We start from the raw sequence: 17,803 nt of genomic DNA on the forward strand, positions 1-17,803 counted from the left end.
AGATGCTAACGGCACAAAGGATAGGGCAATCTTCGGTGATGTCTTGCGTAGCCGGTTCTACGGGTGCTCATGACAAACAGTCTGCGCCTTGGTGCTGCTGGCAAGACTTATAGACGACTGTCATAACGTACTCCTGTAACCGGAGGCTCCACCTGGCCAACCGCCCAGAAGGATCATTAATGCTGGCTAGCCAGCACAGCGAGTGATGATCACTGACAACACGAATGTACGGTTGGAACTTACTCAGAGCCCAGATGACGGCAAGACACTCTTTTTCTGTTGTCGAATAGTTCCTTTCTGGACGAGAAAATATACGGCTCGCGTAGGCGACGACTCGTTCTGCACCATCCTGCCACTGTATGAGGATTGCTCCGAGGCTGACATTGCTAGCGTCAGTGTGAACATCTGTGTCTGCCTTCTCGTCAAAATGAGCTAGTATCGGTGGACTTTGCAGGCGGCGACGGAGTTCCTTGAAGGATTCGTCTTGGGCACTCCCCCATAAAAAGGGTGTGTCACCTCGAGTCAAGGCTGTCAGTGGCTCAGTTAGGCGAGAGAAATCTTTAACAAAGCGGCAGTAATAGGAGCAGAGGCCCAGAAAACCTCGGAGGGCCTTTTTGTCGGTTGGGAGTGGAAATCTGGAGACGGCGGAAGTCTTGTCGGGATCTGGGAGAACACCTTGTGCGCTGACCACATGTCCCAAGAAACGGAGCTCTTCGAAGGCGAAATGACATTTCTCTGGCTTGGCAGGCAATTGCGTTGACTGGAGAGCTTGAAGGACATAGCGCAATCGCTGCAAGTGTTGTTCGAAACTAGACGAAGAGATGACCACGTCGTCCAGGTACACAAGGCATGACTGCCACTTCAAACCAGCTAAAACAGTGTCCATCATACGTTGGAACGTTGCCGGCGCAGAGCAGAGCCCAAACGGGAGCACCTTAAATTCGCACAGACCGTCGGGCGTCACGAAAGCTGTTTTCTCGCGGCCTCGCTCGTCCACCGCGATCTGCCAATATCCGCTTTTCAGATCTAAGGAAGAGAAGAACCTGGCGTCTCGGAGTCGGTCAAGCACATCATCGATCCTGGGTAGTGGGTACACGTCCTTCTTAGTGACCTGATTCAGTTTCCTGTAATCAACGCAGAATCGTAACGTGTTGTCTTTCTTTTTCACCAGGACGACCGGCGATGCCCATGGACTTCTTGACGGCTGTATAACATCGTCTGCAAGCATTTCATCGACTTGCACTCTCATAGCCTCCCGCTCTTTAGGCGAAACACGGTATGGACGTTGACAAACTGGTGGTGTGGTTGAATCGATGACTATGCGATGCTTGGCTACCGGCGTACGTCCGACCTTGGAGCTCGTCGCGAAGCAATCTTTAAAATCAAGTAGCAGGGACGACAGAAGGTTCTTTTGATGAGGTGACAAACCCGGGTTGATTTTAACCTTCTGAAGGGCGTTGTGTGCTGCGGCATCGTCATGAAGATTCATCTCAAAGGGAGACAGATTCGGACACCTATCTACATCGTGGAGGAAGGCGACAGCCGTTCTCTTCGCGAGGCGCTGAATTTCATTGGTGAAATTCATCAGGAAAACTGTCACACAACCGTCATTTAGGTCGACAAGACCGCGCGCAATAGCCATTCCTTTCTCGAGCAACAGCGAAGGGTTACTATCCGCAATTCCTTTGTATTCGTGAAACCAGTCGTTCCTCACTAACACCAGCACACTGGACCGTGGTGGCAGCATTACGTCGTCTTCGACAATACCCAGAGCGTTGGCTCCTGGGTCTTCTGTGGCACTGTGCGCCACGGCTTGCTTTGTCGAAAATGTGACTCGCGCCTCGTGTAGGTCGACCACAGCACCGTTTGCCTGCAGAAAGTCGAGGCCCAGGATCAAATCCCTCGGACACTCGCGCAAGACGACGAATTCACCGACGTAAACGAAACCGCGGATGCTGATTCGGGCCTTACGGCCGGACTAATAAGATGACCTCCGGCCGTGCGAATGCTAGGGCCCAACCATGGCGTCAAAGCCTTGTTCAAGCCCTTGGCGAGGGCATGGCTCATCATCGAATAATCTGCACCAGTATTAAGTAAAACGACAGCCTCAGTACCGTCAATTGTCACGCACAAATAAGAGGTAGCACGTCGGATGCTGTCGCTACCCTGCCCCTGTGAGAAATCAGCGTTTCGGCGTATCGGCGACGGAGGATCTTCGGTTTTCCCGGCAGCAGCGGCCTTGCCTCCGGAGTCCGCTGGAATTACTTTTCCCGATGTGGACTGGGAGAACGCCGCTCAGGATTGCCGGCGTCTCGGCGAAGACTTGGGGAACGGTAACAACGAGGAGACGACGATCTAGCGTCATAACGGCCGTATGTTCTAGGCCTCTGACGAGCCGACAGGTGAGCTTCGATTTCGAATGGTCGTTCGCCGTTCCGTGGGCAAGGATCGTCGGGCGCGAAACCACGCCGGCCCATTCGGCGATATGGGCAGACCCTGTAAAGATGACCAGCTTCACCACAGTGATAGCAGAGGGGCCGCCGGTCCGGTGTACGCCACGCATCACATTTCCGTGGCCGCCAGTCGGAAAAAACTACAGAACATTGTCTGATGTTACGACACAATTTCTGTGGGTTTTTGACCAGAAACCTGTTGTGACAACAGAACATTCTGTCGTAACATCAGAAATGTCTGTAGTTACAACAGAAATGTGCTACACAACTACAGAAAACAGAAATATACTACAGAAAAACTACAGAACTACCGAAAAATCTGATGGTTACGACTGAACTACAGGATATTTTGTCGTATTTTTGACACAGTTCTGTAGTTTTTTTCGACTGGCCTGATAGGCTGGTCGAGCAGGCAGCCGGGCAAAACCAGACTGCTGCACTGCTTGAGTCGTGGTATTGACGGTATTGACGTCGTAGCCAGGTGCTGGCGCCCGGAAGAGGACAGATGCATAGGTAGGTCTGACCTCATTCTGACTAGGACCCTCAGGGAGTTGTTGCTGCGCTGCTAGGCGCACCTCGTCCCGGACGACTTCCGACAGCGATGTAATAGAAGGGGCGCTGGAAGGCAACTGGAGGGCTTGTAGTTCCTCCTTGACGATCGACCTGATTAGGTCACGTAACGTGTCCACATCGCTCTCAAGCGACACCGAAGAAACAGCGGGGCCAAGCGTGCTCTCATTCCGACTGTATTGCCTGGCTCGTTGCAAGAGCGTTGTTTCCATGGTGGTCGCCTCAGTGAGGAATTCGGCAACAGTACGCGGTGGACTGCGCACAAGACCGGCAAAAAGCTCCTGCTTGACCCTGCGCATAAGGTGGCGTAACTACTTCTCCTCCGCTATGGAGGGGTTGACACGCTTGAAGAGGCGCGTCATGTCCTCCACATGCATGCGGACGCTTTCGTTGGTGCGCTGGTTGCGGGAGTGAAGCGCAGCTTCCGCTTTCTCTCGGCGGTCAGCGTTGGGGAATGTAGCTAGGAGATTTAGGCGAAATGTCTCCCAGGTAGACATGTTGTTCTCGTGGTTCTCGAAACGTGTCTTAGCGGAGTCCTCAAGCGCGAAAAACACGTTATGGAGCTTACGGTCGTCGCTGCAGCCATTGTAGCGGGCGACTCGCTCATAGGTGTCCAACCAGTCCTCCGCATCTTCGTATACATCGCCGTGAAAAGATGGCGGTGTTCGCGGCGTGTGGTAGAGGATGGGCGCCTGGGATGTACTATCTGTGGCCATTTCCGGTGGAACCGTCGGTCGAGGCTGCGTCGTCCTCGTCGGGGTGGTGAGAGGTCCGAATTCTGGTGACTGGCCGCGGAGACGGCGGCTAGGGCGCTGATGAACCGGTGTGAGCTCCGTGTTCTATCTCGTAGGTGTACGCAGGTCGGGAAGCGTACACCCAGCACCTCCACCAGATGTGTAACAGTTGTTACACAGAAACAACTACTGTGGCCGCTGAGCGAGAGCACGAGGGCACCAGGAACGGGGCCCACACTTCAACGTCCTCTACTTCTACCGATTGCGCTCCTCCTTCTTCACCTCTAATGCACATGCCAATATTAATCCAATGACTATCATTATTTTTTCTCAAGAGAGGGGAGGGGGCGATTATGCAGGCAAGAAAGGAGCTCACATCAGCGTCATAGCAGAATATCAAGCTTAATTACTGCCCACCATTGGCTCCCAGACAGTAGTGGCTTCAAAATGTTTTTAAACCTACAGTTCAGAGCACTATTCGCAGGAAAAGTGTGTTCGTGTTTTTTTATATATGGGCTGGCCAAATAGGCATATTTTATCCCAGGCTACACTCCAGTACCGCATCTTTGCTGGAGTCAAGATACAAGGTCGCTAAAATTTGCATTCGAAAACGTTCAACGTATACAGGTTTGTATCGCGAGGAACAATGACAGCGAGACCGATTATAAAGTGCTAGCATTCCTTTTGAGTGCCTCTCACAAGATTAGGATGCCTTCTCAGATTTCATGCCCAGAAAATATTCAACAACAATGTAGCACATCCTATGATTCGGTACAAAGTGAATATTCTTTTTTCCACACAACTAAAAGAATGAGAAAATAATATCAAACGCATTAAAACTGCGCTTGTGGACTGCTTCCATTATTGTCATACGCAATACGTACGCTTGACAGCCTATGCTCACGTAGCTATGACATGCAACCAGGGGTGCAATATGCAGCAAAATGTATTTTATCGCGTGTTGTACATTCAAGTTTATATCGTAAAGCTTAGCTTACAATGGATATTTAATATCAGAGCTACAACCAGTAACACGTCGCAGGAAGAGCAAAGCCTAGCGTACAATATTATACTCTAAGGCACCGACACAAACTTTGCTTGGTTAGCACCGTACAGTCATATAGTATTCCCACAGGCCTGTCAAGTAGACCTTTTATTAGTTGTCTTCCCACAAAATGCGTTTTCTAAGCGAGCCTAGTTTCTTCTGCGGCCCACCCTATCTGCAAACAGTATCAATATTTACTGCACAAATAAAAAATCTATGGTTTCATCTAGCACGTCCCTCTAGTTCCTGTCTTTTGGAAATTCGTAAATGCCCTCATAAATGCAAATGATGTCTCTACGTTATTACTTAAACAAGCAGCGCGAGACAGGCTGCAAGGAAAGGAGCTCAAGCACCATTAAATAACGGAATAAAAACAAAATATGGTATTTAATCCGCTTCTCTACCACGAGAGCTTGTAGAAGAGTCATGTCTCCCAGAGTTCCGCCCCTCAATTTTCAAGCATAGTCGACCATGCACGTCCAATCAAAAGAGACTGCACTGCGAAGCACGCGATAGAGCAAGGCATGAAAAAAAGAACAAGATGGAGTGTGTCGGCGGGCCGGCACGTATCGCTACGCATTTCCCCAAAGCGCAGCTGAGCGCCGCTAATGCACGAAGAACAACTTCGCCTTTCCGCGCAGCGAACAACGAGCAGCGTGGCTTCCACGAGTATTCTCTCGGCACGTCTCGTGTCTTCCTTCTCGCCTGGGTTGCGTGCGTAGGGCACATCGCCTCATGCAACACATTCTTCTTAGTTTTGTTCCCCGTTCCAGCTTTATTCGTGCCGACTCGGCAGGCAGCGAGCTCTGCGAAAACGTTACGTGAGAAGCTTCGCAACAGGAGAGAAAATCCCTGTCACGTATTCATTCCTGCTGGCGGTTCGAGGCTTCGCTTCGAGCGTGAAGACCAGACAGCGTGAGAGTTGCGGGGGATATTCGTATTGCTAATCGCGTGAGCAAAGCCGTCGAGGCTGTCCATTTTCGCTTTCCCGCGCTTTCAGAGTGATAGCGTGCGCCTGTTTTATTGCTTCCAGACAATTTACCATTGCCTCGGCAAACGCCGAGATGGCGCGGAGGTGGAATAGAATGCCAATCGCCGGTGCTCTATGAAGACCGGAAATCTACGCAATGCGGCATCTCGCTCCCTTAACACCTTCCTGCATCTTAGCTCATGTATACCGCTGTCCCGATTTATTAGAAATTTTAGCCTATTCGCCTGGTTAATGATTCTTTTTTCAATATAAGGTAATGATTACGATGCCACATTTTATTCGTAAGAAAGCAGAGCGCACAACGTTAATAAAAACAATTTGTTAGGTTCTGATAGCTTCCACGCGCGAATTTTTCTTGAAGTGTTTTGTGACACGAACTTATTATTGAAATATTTTCCTGCATTTGATAACAGTGGCAAAGGTTATAGTCTCTTCGTCGTTATCTCGTTTCCACTTGGGCGCAAGGAAGAAACATAGCAGAAAAATATAATACTTTCTCCTTCATCATTATCATTCTGGATCGTGTATCCAGTTTCAGTAACTTTATAAGGTGTTTAATGCCTCCACATAAACAAGAGTAGCGCATCATATTTGTGTAGATTAGATAATTATAGCAGTGACTGCTGAACATTATTCTTCCCACTTCAATTCCCCGCTATTAGATGTTAAGAAGGCTGTCTATATGTAGACAATAAAATAAGAACTTTAAGCACGGCAATTCGACGATTAAAGTGACATGCCAAAAATAGGTTGCGTTTTCGCTGTTCTGTATTTTAACAAAACTGCCAGTTAGCAGACAAATCTTCTGCTTTGACATTCAATAAACATTTGTTCTGTTCCTAACATCCACTTACTTAGTACACCCTGCGCTTTTACAGGCAGCTGACCGATTTCAACTTCCTTACAGAGTTTTATGAGGCTGGCTTTTGACTGGTATTTCTACTCGCAGAAAGCAAAAAGGGACTTTTGCCTGACACTGGCCATATTATTGATATACGTTTAGCAGAAATGCAGAAAAAAGATGAATGCAATGCTGCTTTGAATAGTATTATTGATCTGAACCAACTAGAACAACGTTCATGAAGTAGGTGACAGTATAAGGGTAAGTGGCGTGTTAAAGTTGTTTTAAAACAGAGTATGCTTTTCTGCCTTCTTTCAGGCGAGAATTGTATTATTTGCGCGCTTTCACCTTTCTTCCCATGTTTTATTCGAAATCATCTGAATCGAACAATCTGGGTGGTATAAACTGCTGGTAAATGTACAAGAAATATGAGAAATAGAAGCAGCGGAGTGAGTATGTCGTATGTGGTCCTTGACTGTCACCACCAACACTGGACAAGCACGTGCTTAAAAAAAAAAAGAAAAAAAAAGAAAGAGTACTAAGATAAATCGGAGCACTTTTCGTTTTCTCTTGCCGGGGTTGATACTGATATATTCTCATGATCACTGAGCACTTCCCAAATTTTCAGTTTTTATTCTGCAGGTTGCTGCATTTCAATACCAAGATTTAACTGTAAAATTTATGGGTGACACTTAAGCTCTACCTTTAAGGGTATGGCGTCATAACATAGGCTACCACGCGACTTATAAAGTCATAATTTAAACAAGCCATATGATGGTGGCTGCGTGACCATACAGGAGCGTACTTGACCCGGCTTTCAAGGAAGGTTGGTTGCATCTCACCTCAAACATATTGTGGGCTCTTTAAGTACAACAAAAATTCGAAGAATCTGTGCCCGGCCACGTCAGCTGCTAACTAAAGTCTGCCAGCGCCAAGCTTGTGACGTTTCACTCACAACGCCGGCGCCAACGACACCACTACAACGACGCTAACGATGACGCCGACGACGGCGCCAAAAACGTGGACGCTGGATTTTCTGCGGGTGAACAGGCCTATAAAGCTATCACTTTAAAATTAGATAACAATACGTACGAGAGTTAGTTAAACAGTAAGAAATGAAATGTAAACAGTAAGAAAGGAAAATTTAAAAAACTACCCTAAAAGAACCCATGAAGGTAGTGTTCTTGGCTACACAAAAACAACATAAGGAGGGGTCAACGGAGAGCCCATTTCTTGTCGAGACAATGGCCTGCCTTCTGATGATGTCCTTTGACCAATGTTAATTTTCTTTTATGCTGTTACTTAAACCGTTAGCCACACATAGATAAAATAGAAACTAAAGGCATGTGAAAGGAGGACCTTGAGCCCAGATACTCGTTTCTGCACAGGTTGGTATGCACAACTGGTAGATGGAAAGTTATTGTCTGTTTTTTTTTTTGTTCCTTTTTGTTGATTTATTGCAGATTACAGTTCGCTCCGCAGCGTCTCATTCTGCAGTGTCTTGTGCGTGAACTTCATTTATGGTTTTTAGGTTCACTCGGCAAGAACAGCAAGGCATTGTGGACTGAAAAAACAGGTACGTGTTGTAAAGTCTGACTGAAAAAAAAAAAAAAATGGCGCTGTGTTTCTTTCTTTCCTGCTCTGAAATATAACCTATTTGTACATAATTTTATTTCATATTATTATGAAAATCCCAGACTCCTCGTAAGAGCCGCTATGGTGCTGTTCCTGCATGGTCGTCATTCCGGGCTGAGGTCACAGCAGGAAATAAGTTTTTCTCAGATTGTTTCGGCGTGCATTCGCTAAAGGACTGAGTTATGTGCACAGTTTTTCTAACCACGAGCGGTACAGTCCGCCGTTAAAGCCACAAATGCACTCGCGACGAACTCCGACCAAGTTTGTAAGCTTTACGAGCAGGTGTAAATATTTACAGCCACACTCGGCCATCGAGCTAATGGAAGCTCTGCTGCGTAGAAAGTGCACAACCTATACTCTTTCGCTCAGCTGTGCCAGTCAGAGGAGGAAGCTGCCAGCTTCCACTGCGGGCAACTTAACTAACCGTTCTGGGCGCCTTTCGGTTGTGACAGCACATCATTCTCGTAGCAGCCACGTGGAATGAGCTCTGGGAAAGCATCCAGAAGCATCGTTAATTCACCCGTGTCATCGCACAACCTCTCCCTCCCCTTGCCCCCTCCCCCCAGCGCTCCCGACATGACCTGGTGCGCGTTTTTCTGTCGGCAGCCCCATTCGCTGTAAAGGATGAAACATCTCGCCAGTTCTGGCCACGGGTCTCTGCGCCATTCACAGAGAGATAATCAAAGCGAAATTGGTCCCGCAGAGTAAAGAAACTACAAAGGAAAAAGACGATAAGGCCGTGTTCTCGCCGACCGTAAATAAGGCGCAGAAATGCGTTTGCAATTGCCTCAGCGTCACCAGCTGTTGGCACCGGCAGTGCTGAGTACAGATACTGCTGTCCGGCCCAGTTGCGCGAAGCACTTTCGCTTCACCAGTGTAGCAGGCCAGACCGCTCGGCCATGAAGCACATGCTTTAGAGAAGCTCTCTAGTGGTGCGAAAAACTAGAGCTGTGTTAAAACGGGATTTCTTAGCTTACGCCAGTAAGACATCTGTGGCAGCGGTGGGAAGTAGTGAGCGCGTTTAACTGATGGCGCAAATGTTCAGCGGCTGTTGCATGTGGCAGGGAGAGACCCAGAAGAACAGCGTAAACACATGTAATATTAAGCGATGATAGTAGGTTTGGGCTGGTGCTTCAAGCATCGATCCAGAAAACATAAGTTTGAGAGCAAAGCAAAAAAAAAAAAAAAAACTCATGAAACTGTAGAGTTGTGTACCTTACATCAATTGTCTACTTGCGGCGGTGCACGCTTTACAGGGGCATAAAAAATTGGAGCTTCAAGCGTTTTCGTACTTTTCCAGATGTAACAGGTGACACTGATGCCCTTGAGCTGAAGGTAGGGAGTTTTCGACACGGCTAATAACGCGAATTGTATACTGCCTGTTCGGTCAACAAGGCGTCGCCGTCGCTGTACCCAGAATTAAGAAAAATACTGTCGGAGAACGCACGTGATTTTTTATCAAAAAAAGTATAAGGACACCGTTCTTTGTGCAGCGTTCAAGGCAGTCTCATGTTATTTCGCTTCACCTTTAGCAACAATTTACTAATCAACTTGGAGACTAGTTCGTGATAAGGATTCGAACCGGTGCACCTGTACCGTGGATAAGTGTAGGTGTTCATCGAGAAGTGAGACAGATACGGCAACTTCCTTTATCCAAAAACTAACTTAAAGAAAAAATAATTAAAAATTGTAGAATATAAAGGCGGTTCGAACGGCGCTATCAAGTTTCTTCAGTGGAAGTTCAGCGTCTCCTATATGTTTTACACCGGGGACACCATCAACAGTGAGAGATATGGTAACGCCTTTTAACCCGAAGTTCCAGATACAGCTGTCCCTAAAAACAGCCTTATTTGCTAGGTCACAACTGCATGTTACTACGTCAAAGTCACAGTCTGCTACCTCCCACATAACTGCCACTCACAACTTGCATCTAAAGCTCTTTTCAATAGCTTTATTGACCATACCACTGTAGGTTCCCTTTCAAGAAATCCGCGAAGGTTGACGAGCTTGAGCTAAAAGCACCGCATCCAAAACAGGGTAAAAATACGCATTACTTGAGTCGCACGCTGTATTGAAAATATGGCGGTTCTCTGTTCCCCGGCAGTCCGGTAAGGTGCCCCTACGTCTGCCGTCCGCCTTCAATGATGCATGCAGGATCTGCTGCTGTTCTAAAATAGTAATTGCTCGGGAAAGTGAAAAGTATTTAAGCACAACTCTTGGCAGTTTCACACGAGAGGTAGCAAGGCGGATCCCCACTATCGACAAGCTTCTAGCAATATTGCGCCTTCACAAATGTCGCTTTCAGAAGGTAAGCTGGTACGAAAATGCCTAGCAGGGAGACTCGGGAGAAGTAATTTGCGTAGTGGACAATTCTCTTACCAATGACGCAATTCTAACAATTGGCGATACTGGCTATCAATTATATGGATGGAATACAAGGGTTAACCCCTTTTCGCGGTTTCGACGGTCGCTGTGCTGCTGTAGAAGCCGCAAGCAGAAATACAGGCATTGTTCTTTAAGCGTATTATAAAGCTAGTGTTATCCGCGTTTTCATATGACTGCAGTCAAGGAACCCCTCAGAAAGTGAAAAGCTTGAACTCATAGAGTAGTAAACGAGAAGTGTTCAAGTTGTTCTGACGTTTTTGGTAATTTCTCGACTCCTTCTAGCTCTGGAGTTTTTCGCACTGGCACAAAATTCAGCGAAGGCATATAAAGGGACATCCAAATTTTAGTGAGTCAGGAAAACAGTGGTCACACACGCAAGAAAACAATCTGCTCAAAGGATCCGAAAAGTGAAAAGGAGAGTGGCTTAAAGGACGCTTTCAGTAAGATGACAAGCATAATTAATTAATAGTGGAAGTACAGCTCGAGGGCGTACCTTCTGCCCTTCTTGAGTTCCCTCGCTTGCTCGGGGAAGAATGATGGTAATGCTCGTCTCTCTAATCACGGGCCATTCTGGACGTTGTATGCGGCGCAGCCCCGGAGCCATAGAAAGCTTTCAAGGAGGCAAAAGAAGGATTGTTAAACCTCCGCGGACCTTCGGACCGCTGCTTTGATTGTGCGGGCAATGATTACAAACACATTGCGGATTTCGTGTGTTTAGGCGCCTACACTTCTGTGGCAAAAAATATTAAACAGCTGAGAAAGTCCTTTCTAACCACTATAAAGACAGTCGCGAATTGTGTCTAATAAAAAAACATAGCAGCAAAATCATAATGTGCGCCTGGTGTGCGGTTTGCGTTTGCAAAGCGAGAGGTTTCACCCGACGTTTGACATTCCACACACTCGGCTACTGAGCGCCGTTCTCCACCATCTTTTTGCTTTGCACTGCGAATTCGCGTGCTCGCAAAGCGAGAGCAAAAGGCTTTTTCGCAATTCCCCCCCCCCCCCCCCCCCCAAAAAAAAAAAAAAAAAAAGAAGGAGGAAACGATGAGGGAACGACATGGTCGCAACGTCGAGCGCAAAGCGAAAGAGACCACGCTCGGCGAACCAAAACGGCAGCAGCTCCCAGCCACACCACAGCAGCCGAGCGCACAGCCAACTGCCAAAGAGTCAGCAACAGCGTGTAACTGCGAAGGGAGCCTCCGCGCGGACGAGCTCGGCTCGAAACAAGAAAAGTTGGAAAGGCAGCCCAACGTGCGCGGCTTCAAAAATACGAGCAAGCGAGAGCATGCGTACGAAGTGTGGGACAGAGATAAGCAGCGGCAGAGGCAGGCACGTTCGGCAGCCAAAACTCAGCAGAACCAAGGGCGTGCACTGATGCGGCGAGTGTTTGCCAGAGAGCGGAGGTGGGAGAACCTAAGAGCAAAACCAAAAGGTCGCTGCGGAGAAGCCTTGTGTTCGAGCCACGTGTGCGCTGGTGCGCAAGCGCTGAATTCTGGAGCTTCACGGCGTTAATTATTCTCGCGCAGCCTCCCTCGCCCGGGTGAATTCGGATGCGCTACTTACTCTGTTTAAACAGAAGCGCTGAAAGGAGAAGCGGCGAGGCAATGCGCCCTACGCCGCAACCCAGACAGCTACATCGGGTGCACTGCTGCAGCTTCGTTGCGCGATACGTATTTACTCCTTCGCAACTCTTCTCTTTCACTCTCCCCTTATCGAGGTTCAAGAGCCTCCCAAACTGGGTCGGACTAAGGGCACTCGATGCGTGGTAGGGTCTTTCGCAGATTACGCATTGTCGGCAGATATGTGCAAAGCATGCAATAAGCCCCCCCCCCCCCTCCCCCCTAGTCAACTGAAAAAATAAATAAAAAGGAATAAAAACAAGAATACACAGAAAAGCAGAAACTAAAGGCGAAATTCTGACGCACGACCTCCTAACCGAGGAGCTTGCGCACTGCCACAGAAAATCTCTAAACTAAATAAGAAAGACAAATGAATGAAGGGCATTATTTCGAATAGTACAGAAGCGAACGAAAACGTATCGATTGGCAGGGGCGAAAAATCATTAGTGAAGCAAAAGCATGAGGCTTCGATTGTTTGACTGGAAACTCTCTAGAGGACACGAAGCACCAATTTAGGCGAACGAGGAATTTCAACGCGTAACTCGCGATGACGGCCCACGTGCCTAATGGTCCTTTCGTGCGCCAAGTTCCGCAGTAATTAGTTACTCAAAGGGAACGTGTACGAAACGCGTCGGATTGAGAGTGGTAACATTAGACTGGCTTCCGCGTTAATTGCAGCCGGGACCTCGTTGCCACCAGCAAGTGCTCAAGTAACTGCGTGTTACCCGTCTTATACACTCATATGCATTGAGCGTGCGTGCTAATAATGAATACGGTTTCATGTTCTTCTGTAATTTTGTTTCATGCTGCTAGGAGACAGTTTAACATTTGCTTTTCCATCGGTGTTTAGCACAGACGAAAACTGTGAGCAGTACGTCTTCACTGTCATATAAATATGGCATAAAAGTATAAACATAGTTTGATAAACCTGAGGTAGTTCCAACGACTATCAATATTTAAAATACATAATTAAATACAGAGAGTTTTCATTAACCTAGAAAAAAAAGCAAATACAAAACAAACGTAAAAATGCCTTGTTTTACGTCATGGGGAGAAAAGACATCATGAGATCACATGTGCGTTGGCAAAGAAAAGAGCATACCGCACATCGAACGCTTCGATGACAGGTAAATTTAAATAACATACCTTTCACCAGAAAGAACGTTTGACAGCAGCCTTTACGGATCACGATGTCTCCGTTCATCTAATGTTACCGATTGCGACTCAAGAACAAAATTATATCGTTCTTTATTTCCAGCCTTCGAGTCTCGATTGCTAGTAGCGCATTCATGCCCTTGCTCCACGCGGTCATCTCTCCGGTATAGAAGAGCCCCCAAATTCATAGAAACCGAGATCACTCCGAACACCTTCTCCCTTTCCCCTCCTTACTGCTTCAAGCTCCGTGAGTTCCCTTACATCCGATAAACTTAAACTAGTTCTGTTCAAGGAACCTAGTAAGACCATACGGAGTTACCTGTCAAGTCTTCATTGTTTCTAGGTACGCCTCGTTTACATCAGCATTCTAAATACGCGTTGTCCACGAGCACCCCATCACTGTGACTTTCACATTAAAACTGTAAAACTGTGCACGCCCAGTCACCTCAAATCTTTCTCTTGCGGTATCCTGTCCTACGTGCTCTCAAGAACTACGCCACTCGACATTTTGTACTTCGGCAACCTCTTCTGCCCCATTCGGTAGCCAATATTGACATTTATGTTGCTAAACCACGACAGGGCGTAGAAGTTTTACGACGTTACTTCAACGCTAATATCTAGCATGAATTGTTCCACATGCTTTTTTAAGGTCTATGTGCTGTATATAACGCATGGCAATTGAGTGCTTCAAAGGTGCGGCGTATAATGAAGCGCAAAAGCCTCGCATGTTCTCACTATTCTCTATTGAGCTTCCTCAAAACACATCGATGTGACAGGGAACTCAAATATGGCGTACCGTTCTTCACACTAGGCTAAGCTCTCGCTCATACCACACGTGCGGTACCAAGATTCTGATACGTTCCCACCGCTGCAGCAGCCAAGCTAAAGAAAACATATGAGCAATATCCCCGCAGATGCAATGCCGCACATAGATGAACCCCTTGCAAGCTACGAAGCTGGCAGTAACTTCCAATAGATACACCAACTTAAAAAACTATATATCGTATTTACTGCATGTTTCTAATTTCGGATTTCCTTCGAGCACGTGATCTCACTCTCTCACTCTCTATCTCTCTCTCTATCGAGTGTGTGTGTGTGTGCATGTGCGTGCGTGCGCCTGTGTGTGTGTGTGTGTGTGTGTGTGTGTGTGTGTGTGTGTGTGTGTGTGTGTGTGTGTGTGTGTGTGTGTGTGTGTGTGTGTGTGTGTGTGTGTGTGTGTGTGTGTGTGTGTGTGTGTGTGTGTGTGTGTGTGTGTGTGTGTGTGTGTGTGTGTGTGTGTGTGTGTGTGTGTGTGTGTGTGTGTGTGTGTGTGTGTGTGTGTGTGTGTGTGTGTGTGTGTGTGTGTGTGTGTGTGTGTGTGTGTGTGTGTGTGTGTGTGTGTGTGTGTGTGTGTGTGTGTGCGTGCGTGCGTGCGTGCGTGCGTGCGTGCGTGCGTGCGCTTTAAATCTGCTCACGAGTGGTCACGAGTGGTTTTAATCCCTGCTTTTAACTTCAGCAATTCCGCTCTTCTGTTTAGAAATTCCAGGGTAACAACAGGACACTGAAGGACGTGAGTGGGACTGTTAGAGATTCATTCAGGCTTGTATAGAGTGATATTGAGTGTGCTAGCTAGTAAAAAGATTAACAAATTAATGAAGCCTATGTCTCCACGGCTCAAGAATAAGCAGCGTATTTCAATTTACATATTCATGAAGAGGTCCCAAAAGACTTCCTTTTTGTACATCCTCAGGCCCTTATACATGGTGACACAAACTAATGAGAAGGGAAAGCTACAATTGCAACCCAAAGCCGGGAAATCAGATCAAAGGGGACTGGTTTGACCTCCCTTAGGAAGTAACAAAAGGGGTTGAGCAACGAGGAGTGGTTAATAAGACGTAAGGTAAGAGATATGCGACTTTGGGAGCGGCTGGAAACCTCACGTTTTGAGTATGTTTGTGGTAGCGCTTGAATCATTCATTGGCCTGCCTGGCCCATTAAGTTCTTCCAGTCATGCGGCCCCTTTTTTCATGTGATGCCGAAAGCCCACCGTGCTCACATGAGCTCCAAAGCGGACAGATGGAAGAAGAAACACTAGGTGGAGGATGGTGGTAGGAGAGATATAGGGCTTCTTCTAGCACCCGGTTCCATAGCTGGTGCAAACTACAAATCAAGTGTTGGTTATTCTGCTTCCAGGAAGGTATTCGTTTATGCTCCTGTCGGAACATCAGTTTGTTTTTCGCGATATCAGTAGGCCCACTGGCTACAGTCTTCCGGCCCTTGTGATTTGCAATGCCAAAGTACGTCACCCGGCCGTTCCGACACCTAGTGCCGGCATTGGAAGCTTGAATTACCAGCAGTAAGGTTTTTTTGTTTTTTTTTTACATTACACCATATACCAGATGAGCCAAAAGATTGATACCTAATACAAATACCACGTGGAACATTCAGACCAAAGTGAATCCGCAAACTTAAATCCCTAGTCTCGCAGATTCTCATGTGTGAGCGTTGTATACAATCCTGCACGCGCTAACAACCCGTGCACCAAGTTATGGAGCAAGTACGAACCCGGGGCACAGCCCACACGGGTTGCACGAGGGCACAAGGCTTATCGCCTTTACAGGCGCGTGGCTCAGGACGCGTTCCTGTAACTAAGAGGATCTACCAACGTGCTGGTGGCCTCGAATCTCGCGCTGGAAACAGCGCGTGCTTGCTCGCTGCGCATCTGATTAATGAGCGCGATGCGAGGCGCCGAGTAGCGATAACGACGTCGCCGGTGAAGACTTTGTCGCGCTGGGCCAGGCGCGCTTTAATCGTCTACGCACAGGCCGAAACGCAGTTGGGAGTCGGAAGCAGTTCGGGTGCTGGCGCCACAGAAGGATTTGGGACGCAGAAAACCTGCGGCGTGCGGATGGCAGCGTTTGCAAACTGGAGGAATTCCTATTCTCGGTACGTTACTTAACCATCGCAGAATAATACTCAGAACAACGCTGAAAGAATGATACCTACTAGAATCATTATTATTTCGGTGCATTTAGAAAAACCGTCGGATAAAGGGTTGAGCTCAGACTTCGTAAATACGCCAGTGCATGTGCAAGGTGAGCACAACGCCTCACAGGAAGCTAGTACATTTAGCTCGTTAACACACTGAGAATCTTACAACGCGTGCACAGTTCAATTGCCATTTCTCGCAGGTACGTCGGTATCTGTTCAGATCTTGTCTCAAGTTCCTGCCTTGGCGTTCAAGCCCTGACCACATATAATAAGGCTAAAGGCAGTAAGTTGAGGACAAAAGCTCGCAGCGCAATTAGGAAACAGAGTAACACAATTCGCCGTGCTACACAGCTCAAATAAAGGCAGTGGGCAGCCGCTCTGGAGGCGTTGGATGAGTAAGCAGCACGTTGTTCGCGGTGCCGAGGTGTGGGCTATAGCCCCGGTCATCCATTATTCACGCGAACGGGTTCTCCGGCCCAAAGACACGGGTTGCCAGCGATCTTCAAGAACAGCCCACGGGAATGGGTTCCAGGTGGAATAACAAAGATGATGGCCTTCCAGGCAAGTGCGCCTACTGCGCAGTACTTGGTGATTGGTCGGCTTTAAGAGGCAACAATGTGCACTGAAATAACGGGCAGTCATGTGTTACCAACGAAACTGGACATATTTAATCCCAGGTGTTTTAAACACATTTTCCCACAAGTAAGCAGGAGAGGAACCTTCTTATGTAGTTGTTTGCTGTGCAGTGAAAATTCCGGAGGCAAAGGATATCACAAAATTATGCGCAACAATATTTCTATTTGCCATGCTAAAAATTTATCTGCCCAGAACATATTTTTCCCTATGTGTGCGTGTATGATACAGAGAAGTTCACTTATGTAACTACGTATGATTTGTAATTTTAAAAATGAAAATACTGTTACATAATTTCCTCGTTGAAATTAAAGGTGATATAAGGAGCCTGAAGACGACAATAATGCATACGATGAAGATTTTCATTTCACTGAATAATATCGTGGTAACGGGCTGGAAAGATTATCAAAAGTAAAAGAACCGATTTGCTATAGTGCAAAGAACCGTCCTCTAAACATAACAAAAGAGCATGCTTCTGAGTTTATTTGTAAAATTCAAACACAACCAGCTGCGTCAAGCCGACAAAAACTTTAGACGAGTTCATCTTGTGAAATGCCGAAGAAAGAAGGAGTAATGTTTTTCTCTGGACTCACACTGAATTCAAAAGTGTGAAAACAAAACGACAGAGGGAGCATCAAAGCCCCGCAGCATTCCGCCTTGTGGCGGTAGAGATGCAGGAAAAAGAATTGGCCTTCGTTTAAACGCAAAATGCAAGTGAAAGACGAGTCCACGTCTCCGAAGCACATTTTTCGGACTTCTTGAAGACAAATTC

General features: G+C 47.2%; 1 protein-coding gene and 1 pseudogene across 1 annotated transcript in view; both read right to left on the reverse strand.

Moving 5' to 3' along the window:
* LOC146184953 (protein turtle homolog B-like) overlaps positions 1 to 17,803 on the reverse strand; it is a 645,660-nt gene that overhangs the window by 73,229 nt on the left and 554,628 nt on the right. The gene's annotated exons all lie outside the window — the stretch shown is intronic.
* LOC146184954 (uncharacterized) lies at positions 2,614 to 7,471 on the reverse strand (annotated as a pseudogene).

Source organism: Amblyomma maculatum, chromosome 6, assembly GCF_055883805.1.
Source record: "Amblyomma maculatum isolate TAMU_Amacu chromosome 6, ASM5588380v1, whole genome shotgun sequence".
Taxonomy (NCBI): Eukaryota; Metazoa; Arthropoda; class Arachnida; order Ixodida; family Ixodidae; genus Amblyomma; species Amblyomma maculatum.